The sequence below is a fragment of the Gasterosteus aculeatus genome, chromosome 9 (genome assembly GCF_964276395.1).
Source record: "Gasterosteus aculeatus chromosome 9, fGasAcu3.hap1.1, whole genome shotgun sequence".
Taxonomy (NCBI): Eukaryota; Metazoa; Chordata; class Actinopteri; order Perciformes; family Gasterosteidae; genus Gasterosteus; species Gasterosteus aculeatus.
In genome coordinates this window covers 21,787,193-21,800,698 of record NC_135696.1, presented here as the reverse complement: position 1 = coordinate 21,800,698, position 13,506 = coordinate 21,787,193, and the positions used below count along the sequence as shown (strand labels likewise).

Below are 13,506 nucleotides of genomic sequence, written 5' to 3'. Positions count from 1 at the left end.
TTAACAGGAGGACGTCACACTGCAGCCTTTCACTTAATGTGAATTATTACAGAGAATGAAGAGACGTTTATGCTGCTTACAGGTTCATCAAGATGATCTTCACATATTAACAACACTTTTATGATGTTTCCTTTTAGCAGAAGTAAGAAGTTAACATTAAAGCAGCTTCTTGTTCTGCAGCTCATGCACACTAATGACGGAAAGAGAAAGGAAGCTCTGTTGAACAGCAGCTTGTTACCAACTCCAGAAGAGACGAGCTGACCTCAGAGACATCAGCCTCCTCTTTAATGTAGACGTGTTTCTGGTGACTTACTGAATAAAGAGTTTCTGATCTGCTGATTGAACACAGAGGAGCAGCTATGAGTCCATCAGCCGGTGGATTAGTCGTCTTCCTTCTCTCTGTACAAGGTACTGTACTTCTACATTTATATTGTGAGGCCGTTACACACCTCACACACACACAGGGAGCTGTGTTTTTACTTCACACACAGGTCTGATGTCATCACACACAAATAATGACTAAATGAACATTAACAAAGAAGAAATGCTCTGAATAATTTGTCTCTGTTGAACTTCCTCTAATCGTTCAGCAGCGTTTCTTTGCATTAGACCACATTTAGAGGCTGTTATTCACTCCGAGTCTCTGACGACGTCTGTTCTTCTTTTTGGAGCATTTTATTGTGTATTTCTGGTCATTTTTATTCTCTTCCTGTTTGTTCAGTGTCTCTTTGAGGAACATTTCGTAACTTTGATCCGTGTCACAGATAATTGATTCACAGCCGGATGCTGAGCGCCGTGTCCTCAGTGAGGTGTGATCTATATGTCACAGTATCGTTCCCCTCAGAGTTTTGCATTTCTCTACAGTTTCCATCTCCACTCTGCAGCAGACTGACCACAGACAGAAGAGCACAGAGCAAAGACACTCTTCTTCTCATCAACCAAACCCTTCTAATACTTCAACTTGAGCTTTTTCAGGTCCACAGGTTCAATACGTCGCTGTTCCTTCCAGCTGCAGAGTCCATGTGGACATCGTGGACTCTTTCATTACTTTCTAAAAACTCAATGATTTTCATATTTCTCATAATATCTTTTCTCTTCAGTAAACTACCAATGAGAGTGTGTCCTGTGATGTTGTTCTGAGTGTGACTGTGGTTCCTGATGTGCTGTGTTACAGTGATACAGAGTCAGGATGGATGGAGAGTGAATTACCATCAGACTGACGTCTGTGCTGCAAAAGGATCAACAGTGGAAATAAGCTTTGACTACACACACCCACCTGGAATATATTACTATGATATAAAGGACAGATTCTGGTTCACTAAAGAGAAAGATGGTGAACCTGTGGATCTGAAAACAGACTCTGAGTATTCAGGCCGTGTGACGTATGGATGTTATAGTTATAGTAAGAGATGCACTCTGACCATCAGAGACGTGAGAGAGAGCGACTCAGCTGAGTACAAATTCACATTGATGACAAACAAACCAGGAGAGAAATATACTGGTTCACCTGGAGTCACTTTGTCTGTCACAGGTAACATTTTAATTCACATATTAATCATCTACAAATGTTCAACATCTAGAAAACTAGAGTATAAATGTCTTCTGTGAATGTTGACACTTTAATAAATAATATTCACTGATTCAGGTCTCCAGGTCCAGGTGAGAAGATCAGATTCTACCTGGTTGGAGCTGACGTGTCACAGCAGCTGTGTTCTGTCTGGTCGTCCTGAATACGACTGGTACAAGAATAGAGAGAACATCAAGAGAGGATCTTCTCTTCTAGTCTCCTCTGGTTCTACAGACAGATATTCCTGTTATTTAAGAAGATCTTGGACACACCGTTCTCCTGCAGTGTGTAAGTTCACTCCACTGTGTCGGCCTGTGGAGCTTCAACAACATCTCACATGGAGGCACCAGACCGCTGCATGTAAACTAGAGGCATCAAAAAGATGAAGCACAACGTTCCTCAGGAGGTGGAGCCGTGGTCCACTGACCAGAGGGTTGCTGGTTCAATCCCCGGCCCCTGCAGTCTACGTGTAGAAGAGTCACTCACACACTGACACAACAATATGATTCTAATCACAGCTGTAAACACACTGGAGTCTAAATGTTAAAGGAGACACAGATCTTTATTTATGTCATTCTCTTATTAATAGAAACACAAATATAAACCATCAGCAGACAGAATAATGTGATTTTCATAAAGACTCAAGTGAATTATTCCAGAACATAAGTAGAAGTGACGTGTCAGCTGGTGGAGGAAACAATCAATAACTCCTACAACAACTAGAAGTGAGAGGACGGACTCAGCTAAGGACACAAGCAGCATCTAAAGAGAAGAATGTGTGGAGATATGAACATTACAAAGGATTAAAGGCTGCTTATTGTCACTTTACACCAGCAGGAGTCTCACCTGTGACAGCTGCTGTGATGAATACTAGAGATAGTCTGAGAGAAAGACACACAAGTATTCATTCAAATGATCAACTATCTACGCTAACATCTTCTAACCTCTTAGTATGTTTATTCACGTCTCCTCCAGATGGTCCACAGCGTCCCTCTGTGTCAGTGAGTCCCTCTGCTGAGATGCTGGAGGGCGATTCAGTGACTCTGACCTGTAGCACTGATGCTAACCCAGCAGCTAACTACACCTGGTACAAGGCGCATCGAACTTCAGACCCTCGTCTTCTCAGTGAAGAACCTCAGCTGGTCTTCAGCTCCATCCAGTCCTCTGATTCTGGAAATTATTCCTGTACAGCTGAGAACCAGCTGGGGAGGAAGACGTCTGACTTCATCTCTATCGATGTGAAATGTGAGTGAAACAACCTTTTTAAAAGCAACATAATCACTACTGAGGTAGTGTTTTGTTATGAACGTCTATTTATTGAACTTTAACTTGTAACAATATGTTGACACGTCTCCTCCAGATGGTCCACAGCGTCCCTCTGTGTCAGTGAGTCCCTCTGCTGAGATGCTGGAGGGCGATTCAGTGACTCTGACCTGTAGCGCTGATGCTAACCCAGCAGCTAACTACACCTGGTACAAGGAGCATGAAGACTCACCACGAGCATCAGGACAGATCTTCACCATCACTGACTTCACAGCTGAACACAGTGGGAATTATTACTGTGAAGCCCAGAACGAGATGGGACGTAGTAACTCCACCTTACGTCTGATTACTTCTTCAGGTAAATCACACTCATTCTTCTGTTCTCTCACACATTACATCAACAATCCAACTAAAGAAGTGACTCATAGTAAACGCGGCCTTTAGCTCCTGTCCTCCACTCAGTGAAGCAGGAGATCATTGTGGACTAGAAGGTGAACCTGAGCAGATACACTATGACCCCACTGAGAATCAAACCCTGGACCCTCGGTTCATCACTTTAAAGCTTCACCAGCTGAGCGTCCTGCAGACATCACGTGGTCTGATGCTGCGTCTTCTCATCAAATGATGAAGTCAGAAGTGGAAGGAACAAGAAGAGTCACGTTAGAAGAGCTGAAGATGTTGATACCTGAACAGAGTCTGTAGCTGTAAGAATGCAGGAGCAGCTCAGTGAGAGAAACAAGTCTGGAACAAACACAATGCTGTTAGCAACACAACAGTTAGCTAGCATGCTAACTAGTCAGCTTTGAGTATTAGCAGCAGTATTTTTGGGGGCTTGGATTGTTTCTCCAAAACGTCTCCTCACTGAGTGTGTTTAGTTTGTGTAGCAGTTATTCCTCTATGTAACGTGAGGGTCTGTGGGGGTCCCGGAATAATGAGGATGCGACTGAGGGTTTCAGTGTACAGTTGAGGATGAGGCTGATTATGCCTCCACCCAGCACCGTTCCCCCAACCACTACCTTCTCCGTCCCCTCTGCAGCCGAGCCAAACCACGCCCGCCACCAATCTCTACAACAGTTGCCATGGCAACAGGACACAATAAAATGGCCGACGCTCTGACCAGTCAGCTACGTTGTTTTGATAAGACGTTCTAGTCACATTTATTTTGAGTTAAAGTTCATCATCTGCATCGAGCAGATCTTAAGGTCCCAGATATTCTGTTTCACTGAGTTAAACTTCTTATTTCCGTCCTGTTGGTAATTAATTCACCTTCCATATTTAATATTTAATATTTGTTGTTTATTTTCTTTCCTGTGTGGGAAAAGGAGCCTCCAATGGTTGGATAGCAGCGTTTGCGTCCACATCTGCTATTTTCCTGGTGATCATCATGATCCTCATTGTCCTCATGATCAGGTGAGCGGTTCAACTTCACTGATGAAATGTAGATGTGGATCTTACATTCAAGCAGTCGTTGAATCACTTGATTCGATCTTTTGTTTGTTCATTAATTTATTTTTCTGTCCAGAAGAAAAAAGTCTCCACCAAGCAGCCGGCCTGCAGAGAGACCAGAGAACAACGCTCAGGTGAGGAGGACGCGCTCAGTGTGGAGGCCTCTGGGAACATCTGGGATCATCATGTCAGGCCTGTGAGGCGGGGATTTAAAAGCCAACAATTAAAATCTAATACAAATTCATATAAATTAGGAAATAAAAGTTACCAGCAACACTGGGAGTTCAACTCCAGGTAAAAACCGGCCCACTGGGAGGTTTTGTCAGGTCCCTCTAGTTCAGCCCACTCCTACGTCCTGGTTCTTCTTCAAACTATCTAGACACCAGCTGTCGCTCCCACATGATGACAGTTTGTAGATGGAACTTCATTAACCTCAATGACGTTAATTACAACCATTAAACACCTGAGACCTCCATGAGAACCTGTAGGGCCCAAAGGAGTCATTAGAGAAGAAGCCCTGCAGATATTCTACTATCTAGTCCTTTGTACTTCAGTCCAACAATACTATCCAATAAGTACTTCTTGTTCTTTGATGCAGATCCCACCAGCGGAGCCTTGCTATGCTACCGTGAGCTTCTCCAGAAACCAGGAGGATCTTCTCTACTCCAACGTCAGTCCAACTCGCCCCCCCAGACGCAAGGAGGAGGTGGAGGAAGTTCTGTACTCACGTGTCAACTTTGTGCGAGTGAGTCAGTGACAATCTTTACTGAACATGGATCCGTCTCTATTTTTATCATCACTGTTTTATTGCTGTTTAAACGTGTTAATTATTAATATCCTGAGTTTACGGTTCTTTCACAGACGGAGATGTGAAGGAGCTGTGGATGATTCTTCTGCTCTGTACAGCACCGTCAGCAAAGCACTAAGAGAATGAACCCACACAGATATGTGGTCTGTTACTGTACAGAGTTTAAGCAGCTTAAACACACCTGCATGAATATGAGGTTTGACATGTTGTATATTCACCATCGTTAAGGCTTCCATCAGAGAAGCATCAGGGAGCCAATGGGAGGCCAGCTTGTAGTCTGTAATCAGCCTTTAAATGTTACTAATCAGCAATATGTTACTACCAGTTCTGTACAAGTGTCTTCAGGTACATTTATCTGCAAATAGTCTTTACCAATATTGCCAATATGCATCTATTGATTCTCATGTTTACTGAAGTTTTTGTTTTGTATGAGAACTTGTCTCAACTTAAAATGGCTGAATTGGACTTTCAGAGTGTTTTAAGCACCTAGTGGTAGAAATGATAATGTAGAAATGTTTAGGGTAGAATTGTAGTTTGTGTGTTAGATATTAGTTATTACATTAGCATGTTAGATGAAGTGACTGCAATATGAATCAAACCCAATTCATAGTCATTATAGTCTTATAATTACTGCACACATTTACCTGCTACAATGTAACGTTAAGACAAAAGTAGAATGTTCATACAAGATGAAACTGAAAACATTTAGTCACAGTCAATGTTTGATCTTGTTTAATAGAAATAAAGACAGGAAAATTGTCTTCAAAAGACCTTCAGGTTTACTCGTCTTCCCCGAGGTACAGAATGATGCACTTCAGCAGACACTCAGCTTCACCTCACGGCTCTACAGTGCAAACACTACAATACACGAATGGCTACTTGGAGATACAGTAACTGAGATTTACAGAGGCTTTCAGCTACTACTGGGAAGTATACTGGTTCATGCAGTGTACTGGTTCATGCAGTGTACTGGTTCTTGCAGTGTACTGCTTCTGCACAGTCATACTGATGCAGTGTTGCAAATAACAATCCACCTGTGCAAAACCAGCGTCCTGCTACACTGAGTTCATAGACATGATGTTAAAAAATGTTTTGTCAGACCTCTCAGCTCTAGTTTGAGCGAACCAGTTAAAAGTCCTCACAGTCAATAGATAACATGCAGTATGTCTTCCTACATTCATGAAAATGAACATAATTGCTTTTTTTAAATGATTATTGATGTGATAATGATCAAGTATGGATGTATGTATCAATACATCACAATTGATCAGGACGTCATTCTGACAACTCTTCCCTTTGTTTCTAATAGCCAGGAATCACGGTTGTGATTCTCAGAAATTACCCACTGACCTTTAAAAAAAATCAAAAGAGTACATTACATGTTACATTATAACTTTGTGGTGTGTTTTTTTTTTTTTTACATCAAGTGTCCAAACATAAATGTTGTGTTGGTGTGGCATCATTTATTTGCAGGTTTCTAATGATAGGGGATAATATCATTAATTATATAAGCAATCACTGACGTATTGCCATTGATTACAAAAGTTGGTATTTCCAGGTATCTAGTTGGCCTCTCCTCTCCCAGGTGTCTTAACTGTTTCTTCTGGCAGTGAATCTTCTGGAGCTTTGGACTTTTGGACCGTCTTCTGCTACCTTTTCCAGAATACCTGCCTTTGTTTCTGAACTGAGAGTCAACCTTGTCTTGTTTGATCCCTACACAGCATTTCCCTTTGCTAACTGCAGTTTTCCAGGCTTTAAGTCACTCACTGAACAACCCTCATGATGAATTTAAGTGTGGTCTGTTCAGTATGTCTGGAGGGCTGATGACATCTTAACAAGTGGCTTAAAGTCTCTAAAGTCCAAGTCCTGCAGGCACACGGGCAGTTGGCATAGATGCAGGGACAGGATAGATCAGGGGTATTCAACTAAAATGTTAAGAGGTCCAGTTAGAGAAATTTTCTTGAAGCAAAGGTCCGGAAGATCATAATGTCCAACTATTTAGTGTGATATATATTTAAGTAGCCTGGTAGTTGTATAAACATCTGCATATAATCAATACCTTTCAAATCAAAGGAATTCGGTACGATTAAAACACTTTTTAACAATATTTATTATCATGTAACATAGAACTGGACTTATGTGTGACTGCAGATATGTATGATGCTCTCTCATGAACTAAATACAAGTAATTTTTTAAATTAAATAAATACAAAATGAAAATGCTGCATGTAATAATAAATAATAATAACTTCAGAAAAATTAAATAAAGGGAGGAAAAGCTTAAATGTCCCCGTTTCTGTCTCAAACGATTTTACAGATAATAAATCTTAACACATCTTAACAATTTAACAGTTTTAGAGCATTAGTGTTGCATCCCACTCCCCCACTTTGTGGGTCAGTGGGAGAATTGAGCTCTAGCTTGTCCTGCCAGGACTTTAAACCTGGGCTTGAATGGAGTCAGGGCCATCCGCATGCACATGTGGAGGTGCTCATTGGTGAGCCTCGAACCATATTTATTTTTGATGATATTCATCGTGGAGAAAGCTGCCTCGCGGTTGTAGGTGGAGCCAAACATGGTCAAGATGTATATGGCAACTTTCCTCAGACCTGGAAAAGCTGTCTCAGGGACCGTTTGGAGCCAGAAAGTGGAAGGGTCAGTTCTTAGAAACTGCTCTCTCAGGGACACATCTGCTTGGAGATCAACCAGTTGCATCTGGAGAGGCCCAGGATTTACCCATTTAAAGTGCTGTGTGACTTCCTCTGAGAACCCCCTGACATCCGTGATGATAAATGGGTTCTGAATGAACATGGTGAGCTGCTGTCCAGAGCTGAAGCTGTCAAAACGGTTGCTGAAGTTTACCATCAGCTTATCAATGAAGTCAACAAAAGAAGACACGTCTCTGTGTCCCTGTACCTGTTCCTGCACTGCTGGGAAGTGTGCACAGTCTCCCTGCAGGTCGTCCTTGAACAACTCAAGTTTCTTTTGAAAGGAGCGGACAGCGGTCATCAGTTCACAAATTGAATGGTCCTCGCCCTGTAGCCTCAAATTCAGTTCATTCAGATGTGCAGTGATATCAACCAAAAAGGCCACATTATCCATCTGTTTCTCATTTCCTAAAAAGAGAGAAAACTGCGTTGCTTTCTGATGTCTTAGCTTTGCCAAAAAAAATGCTACTTCCCTCCTGATGGACCAAAAGCGCGCTAAGACCTTCCCTTTGCTGAGCCATCTCACATTGTTGTGCAGCAAAAGATCATCAGCATTGGCATCAACTTCTCTGAGGAATTCCCTCAGCATGCGATGCTGGGTGGAAGAGGATGCCCTGAGAAAATTGATCATTTTCATCCTTGTATTCATCACTTCAGCGTGCTCATCTGACAGGGAGGCACAGAGGACAGATTGGTGAATGATGCAATGTGAGCTATGAGCTCTGGATTGTCCTCTTTCAGTCTTGCTACAGCTCCTTTCTCTCTCCCTATCATAGCAGGGGCTCCATCTGTGGCTATTGAAACCACTTGTGTTGGCTCTATTCCTCTCTTTGTTAACATCTCCTCAATGGCCAGGTAGACATCTTCTCCTCTTGTACTGGTTTGAAGGGGAGTGACACCTAACAGGTCTTCACAGAATGCTTTCTGGTCTGTGTTGAAACACCTGACCTACACTAACAGCTGAGCATTGTCACAGATGTGAGTGGACTCATCCACAGCTAAGCCTACACATGGTGCCTTATGTATGGCTTCATCTAGCTGGGTTAGCACATCCTCAGTTAATATTTCACCTTTCTTTGTGGCAGATGATGCTGACATGGGTATTTGCTTTATCTTATCACAAAGCTCTTGTTTTGGTTTTCCGTCAAGTAATGTTTCAGCGACGACACTCATGCGTTCTTTGACAAGCCCTCCATCAGTAAACGGCTTTTTGTGTTGCCCCAAAATCCAAGCAGCTCTGAGGGAACCCTCATGAGCACGTTGTTGGGCAGTGAACGTGTGGCTCAGGATCCTGGTTGACTGTTCATATCGGGCTGTGAGGCCACTTGTTTTCTGTCATCTCACTTCGGATTTGAGTGGGTATGTTTGTTCTAAACCTTTATGTTTTGTCTCATAATGGCGTTTCACGTTGCCACTTTTAATAAGTGCCACGGTTTCTGAACATATAAGACACACTGGCTTTGTGCTCCCTGTGGGAAGTATGAACAGAAATAAGTCTGTCCATTCCGGATTAAATGCTCTATTTTCGCTGTCAACTTTTCTTTTTTTGGAGAGCGACATTTGTTCTTTATGTTTCTCTCGCTTTCTCTGTCTCACTCGCCTTTTCCTCAACTTTCTCCGGCGCAGTCGTCCGTTTCTCTCCCTTTGTTTTCTAAATGTGTCGCTATCTTTCTTTTTCTTTCTCTGACTTTCTCATCTCTCAGCGCGGACGCAGCGCTGTCTTGAGACGTAATGTTTACCGCCGAGAATGCATAGATTTGATTGGCTGAGTGGTATCACGTGGGATGGCTTAACTCGCATGCAATTGGTCTGCGCGTTTCCTCATCCGCTAAACCACTACCGTAAAAACTGCAAAAGCCGCGCCGCGCCGCCGGGCAAAAAAAATAAAAACGCCGTCAGGTTTTAAATCACAACCTTCTGTCTTGTCTGGCGGTCCGGGTCCGGATGGGACGGCCTCTGGGTCCGGACCCGGTCCGCCAGTTAGTGACCTATGGGATAGATTCTAGAATATTGTGACGTCACGAGATGCTGGGTCTTGGAAGGGAGATACGTTCACCGGCGATGGCTGTAACTACTATGGCTCCATCTGCTGGTGGAGGTCGGAACTCCACCCCGAAACTCAGAGCATTCCCCTCACACCTGAAACCCACCAGGGTGTGACGACCGGGAGGCCTTCATGAGGGCGGAAGACACACCGCTGAGAGGGAGAGACGAGCTGCAGAAGAGCAGACCAAGACAGAAGGATTCCCCGAGGCAGGAGAGGACGGTGGTTTCTCCTTAAACAAGTGGATTTCCGTTTCCCCTCCAGAGACAAGACATTAGTTAAGTTTTACCGGCAAAGATCGACCGAAGCCTGAGTTGCCCCCTGTTTGGACTGTTTTCTGTTTAATCTGAAGGACGCAAATTAAAGCCTTTGCTTACATTTTTACGAGTTTAGAGTTGGAAGTAGGAAGTAATACAAGTACCTTTTCTCCTGGTGTGAGTCGTCGCATCCTGGCCCCTCTGTCGTACAGCCGTTGTCGCTCTTGGGCCTGCAGCAAATTCTCGTGACATCCGGCCCAGTGTGTGGAGTTTTGCTCGCAGGTCCATGACGTACTGGATCTCATTCTTACAGGGGCTCAGACCTTCCTCCAAGTATACTTTAATACGTTCCATACGCTCCACCAGCCCATCCGTCTGCGGGTGATACACGCTATTACGAATGGACTTAATGCTCAGTAACCCATAAAGTTCTCTCAGTGTGCGCGACATGAAAAAGGTGCCCTGGTCAGTCAGAATATCTTTAGGGATTCCAACTCGGGAGATGACCTGAAACAGAGCCTGCGCGACGCTCTATGCAGAGACATTGCGCAATCGCACTGCTTCCGGATAACGCGTTGGGTAATCCACAAGAACTAGCACAAAGCGATATCCGCGTGCGCTCCGGTGAAACGGCCCGATGAGGTCCATACCGATCCGCTCGAACGGAACCTCCACCAACGGCAGAGGACGCAACGGCGCCCTCGGAATGGCCGGAGCGTTCACTAACTGACACTCCGGGCAGGACGCGCACCGGCGGCGCACGTCCCCCGGGATGCCTGGCCAAATAAAATTGGGTCATTATCCGGTCTAGCGTTTTCTCGTATCCCATGTGACCAGCCATCGGGTTATAGTGAGCTGCCTGGAAAATCATTTCCCGGCGGCTTTTCGGCACCAGCAACTGAGTGTTTTCCTGCTCCGTCTGAGTGTCACGACTCACTCACTCTATACAGTCTGCCCCTAATCAATGAAAAGTGCGGAAATGACTGCGCTGCATCGCAGTTCGTATCACTTGGTCGTAGGCTGAGCGTAGAGTATCGTCACGAGACTGTTCGAGTGGAAAATCTTGCATGGAGCGAAACTCGGGAGCCGGCGGAATCTCTACGGGAGGCTCTGCGGGCTCCCCCTCCCAGTCTGCAGCGTCGGACGACCCCGCGTCACCGCTGAGCACAGCACACATCTCGCATAACCCTGTCGGTCGTGAACGCACCCCCGCAGCCCCCCCCCCATTAGCTTATAAAACCCCGGCCAATCTGTACCCAAAATAACGTGGTGAGTCAGGCGGGAGCTAACCGCGACCTTCATTCTATGCTTTTTACTCGCATGGCTAATTTCCACCGATATCACAGGATACTCGTGAACATCCCAATGCACACACCGTATTCTTACCCGGTCTGCCTCCACCAATGCACCCGGCCAAACCAGGCTCTAGTGAATCATAGACTGCGTGCAGCCCGAATCCACCATTGCCTGACGTGTACCCCCCTGGATTCTTACCGGAACGCGGTACGTCGTTCCCGGATCGTGGGAAGGTGCCGGAACGCCGGCGACCCGGATCACCTGTCCCACCTGTCCCCCGGGGCCGGTTGGTCGCGGCCTGGGGAAAAAGGCGCCAGCCATGAGGCCGGTATGGGTTGTTCCGTCGGTCGCGGTGGCCTCCCTCCCTGCGGTGCAGCTCCTGGTCGGGCGACGCCGGCGGACTCTCCAGGTCACTCTGCCCGCTGAGATGCACCGCCAGGTGGTCCTCCGCCAGGGTGATGGCCGCCTCCAGGGTCGCTGGTCGGTGGCACCGGACCCACGCTGCTGTCCGGACCGGGAGCCCCTCCCCGTACTGCTCCAGCATCACGGCATCACGCCGTGGACCCCTCCTGCGCCGTCCGGCTGCAACCACCTTGCGGCGGCGTCCTTCAGCCGCTGGCCGAACGCGAATGGTCGCAGAATGTCCGGCGGTGGTCCTCCGGCAAAAGCTCGAGTCTATCCGCCATGGCCCTTTTAACGTCGTCGTAGACGCGCCGTGCCACCGGAGGCAGCCCCATGGCTGCGGTCTGCGCCTCCCCGGCCAGTAGAGGCAAAAACCGGACGGTCCACTCTCCTGCAGCCGCGGGCCCCTGCGTCGCCCGCGGCTGCTCTAGCGCCTGGGCTTGTCTCCCCACCTGGGCCTGGAGGGCCCTCAGGAACTGCCGGTTGGCGTCCGCCTGCTCCCTCAGGATGGTCGCCAGGTCGCCGATCATTCGACCGAGCGCCACAATTGGCTGGGCTGTCATCCCTTCTGGTGGTTGTCGCCCGCCGTTTCTATCCCCGAGTCACGTTGGGCGCCACTGTAACGTGCGGTCCTTGGGGGAACATGGAAAGACGAGGAAACAGCGTGGCGTTTTAACAGTCTTTATTTCACAGGTCTCTATTATGCCTTAATCGACGTGCGTCCGGCTCCAGCTTCTCCGCCAGACTCTGTCTGTCTCCTGTCGCCGGTTCCCCCCTTCTTAAGGCAGAACATACAGACATGATCAATTCCACCTGAGGCCAATTATTCCTCCTCCGGGCACCGTTCCCCGAGCCGCTCCCTTCTCCGTCCCCTCTGCAGCTGAGCCAAACCACGCCCGCCACCACAGTAGGTCTTAAGTTGAGCATTAATTTATCTTATTTACAGAATGTGCAGCTTAATGCAAAGAGAAGAGAGACTCCAAAAGCAGAAAGACACTTCTGCCCTTTTGGTTTGAGCACCTGCCCCCCAAAATGTTTGAACCTTGTTTTAATCTTCCCAACAATAACCATGTTTTCATCACTAAGAAGTTTCTTTAGAGGAGCGCTTCATATGTTCACTGGGAGCCTTTTTCATCTCCACGTTACCTGAAGGACTTAAAGGGAGGAGGCTGCAGTCTGCAACCTCACCACTAGATGTCACTAAACACTACACACTGTCCTCAACAGACACTTTCATATTGTAATGGAAATGTGTGAACATTAAATGAATAAAGCAACATTTGTGTGAGTTGACAGCTTGTTTGTGTTGTTTGTGTCCTGCAGTGAATGTGAGGAAGACGTATGAAGAGCTGCAGAGAGGACATATTTATCTACATGTTAACAGGAGGACGTCACACTGCAGCCTTTCACTTAATGTGAATTATTACAGAGAATGAAGAGACGTTTATGCTGCTTACAGGTTCATCAAGATGATCTTCACATATTAACAACACTTTTATGATGTTTCCTTTTAGCAGAAGTAAGACATTAACATTAAAGCAGCTTCTTGTTCTGCAGCTCATGCACACTAATGACGGAAACAGGAAGGAAGCTCTGCTGGGGATGAACAGCAGCTTGTTACCAACTCCAGAAGAGACGAGCTGACCTCAGAGACATCGGCCTCCTCTTTAATGTAGACGTGTTTCTGGTGACTTACTGAATAAAGAGTTTCTGATCT

The 13,506-nt window shown here is 46.0% G+C and overlaps 1 long non-coding RNA gene across 1 annotated transcript; it reads left to right on the top strand.

The window, feature by feature from the left end:
- The first annotated feature begins 223 nt into the window (after positions 1-223).
- On the top strand, positions 224-5,943 carry LOC144383102 (uncharacterized). Its single transcript, XR_013450558.1, has 7 exons — positions 224-408; positions 1,175-1,531; positions 1,646-2,812; positions 2,928-4,240; positions 4,353-4,410; positions 4,875-5,021; positions 5,138-5,943. It is a non-coding gene; the product is annotated as an uncharacterized LOC144383102 (long non-coding RNA).
- Positions 5,944-13,506: the final 7,563 nt, after the last annotated feature.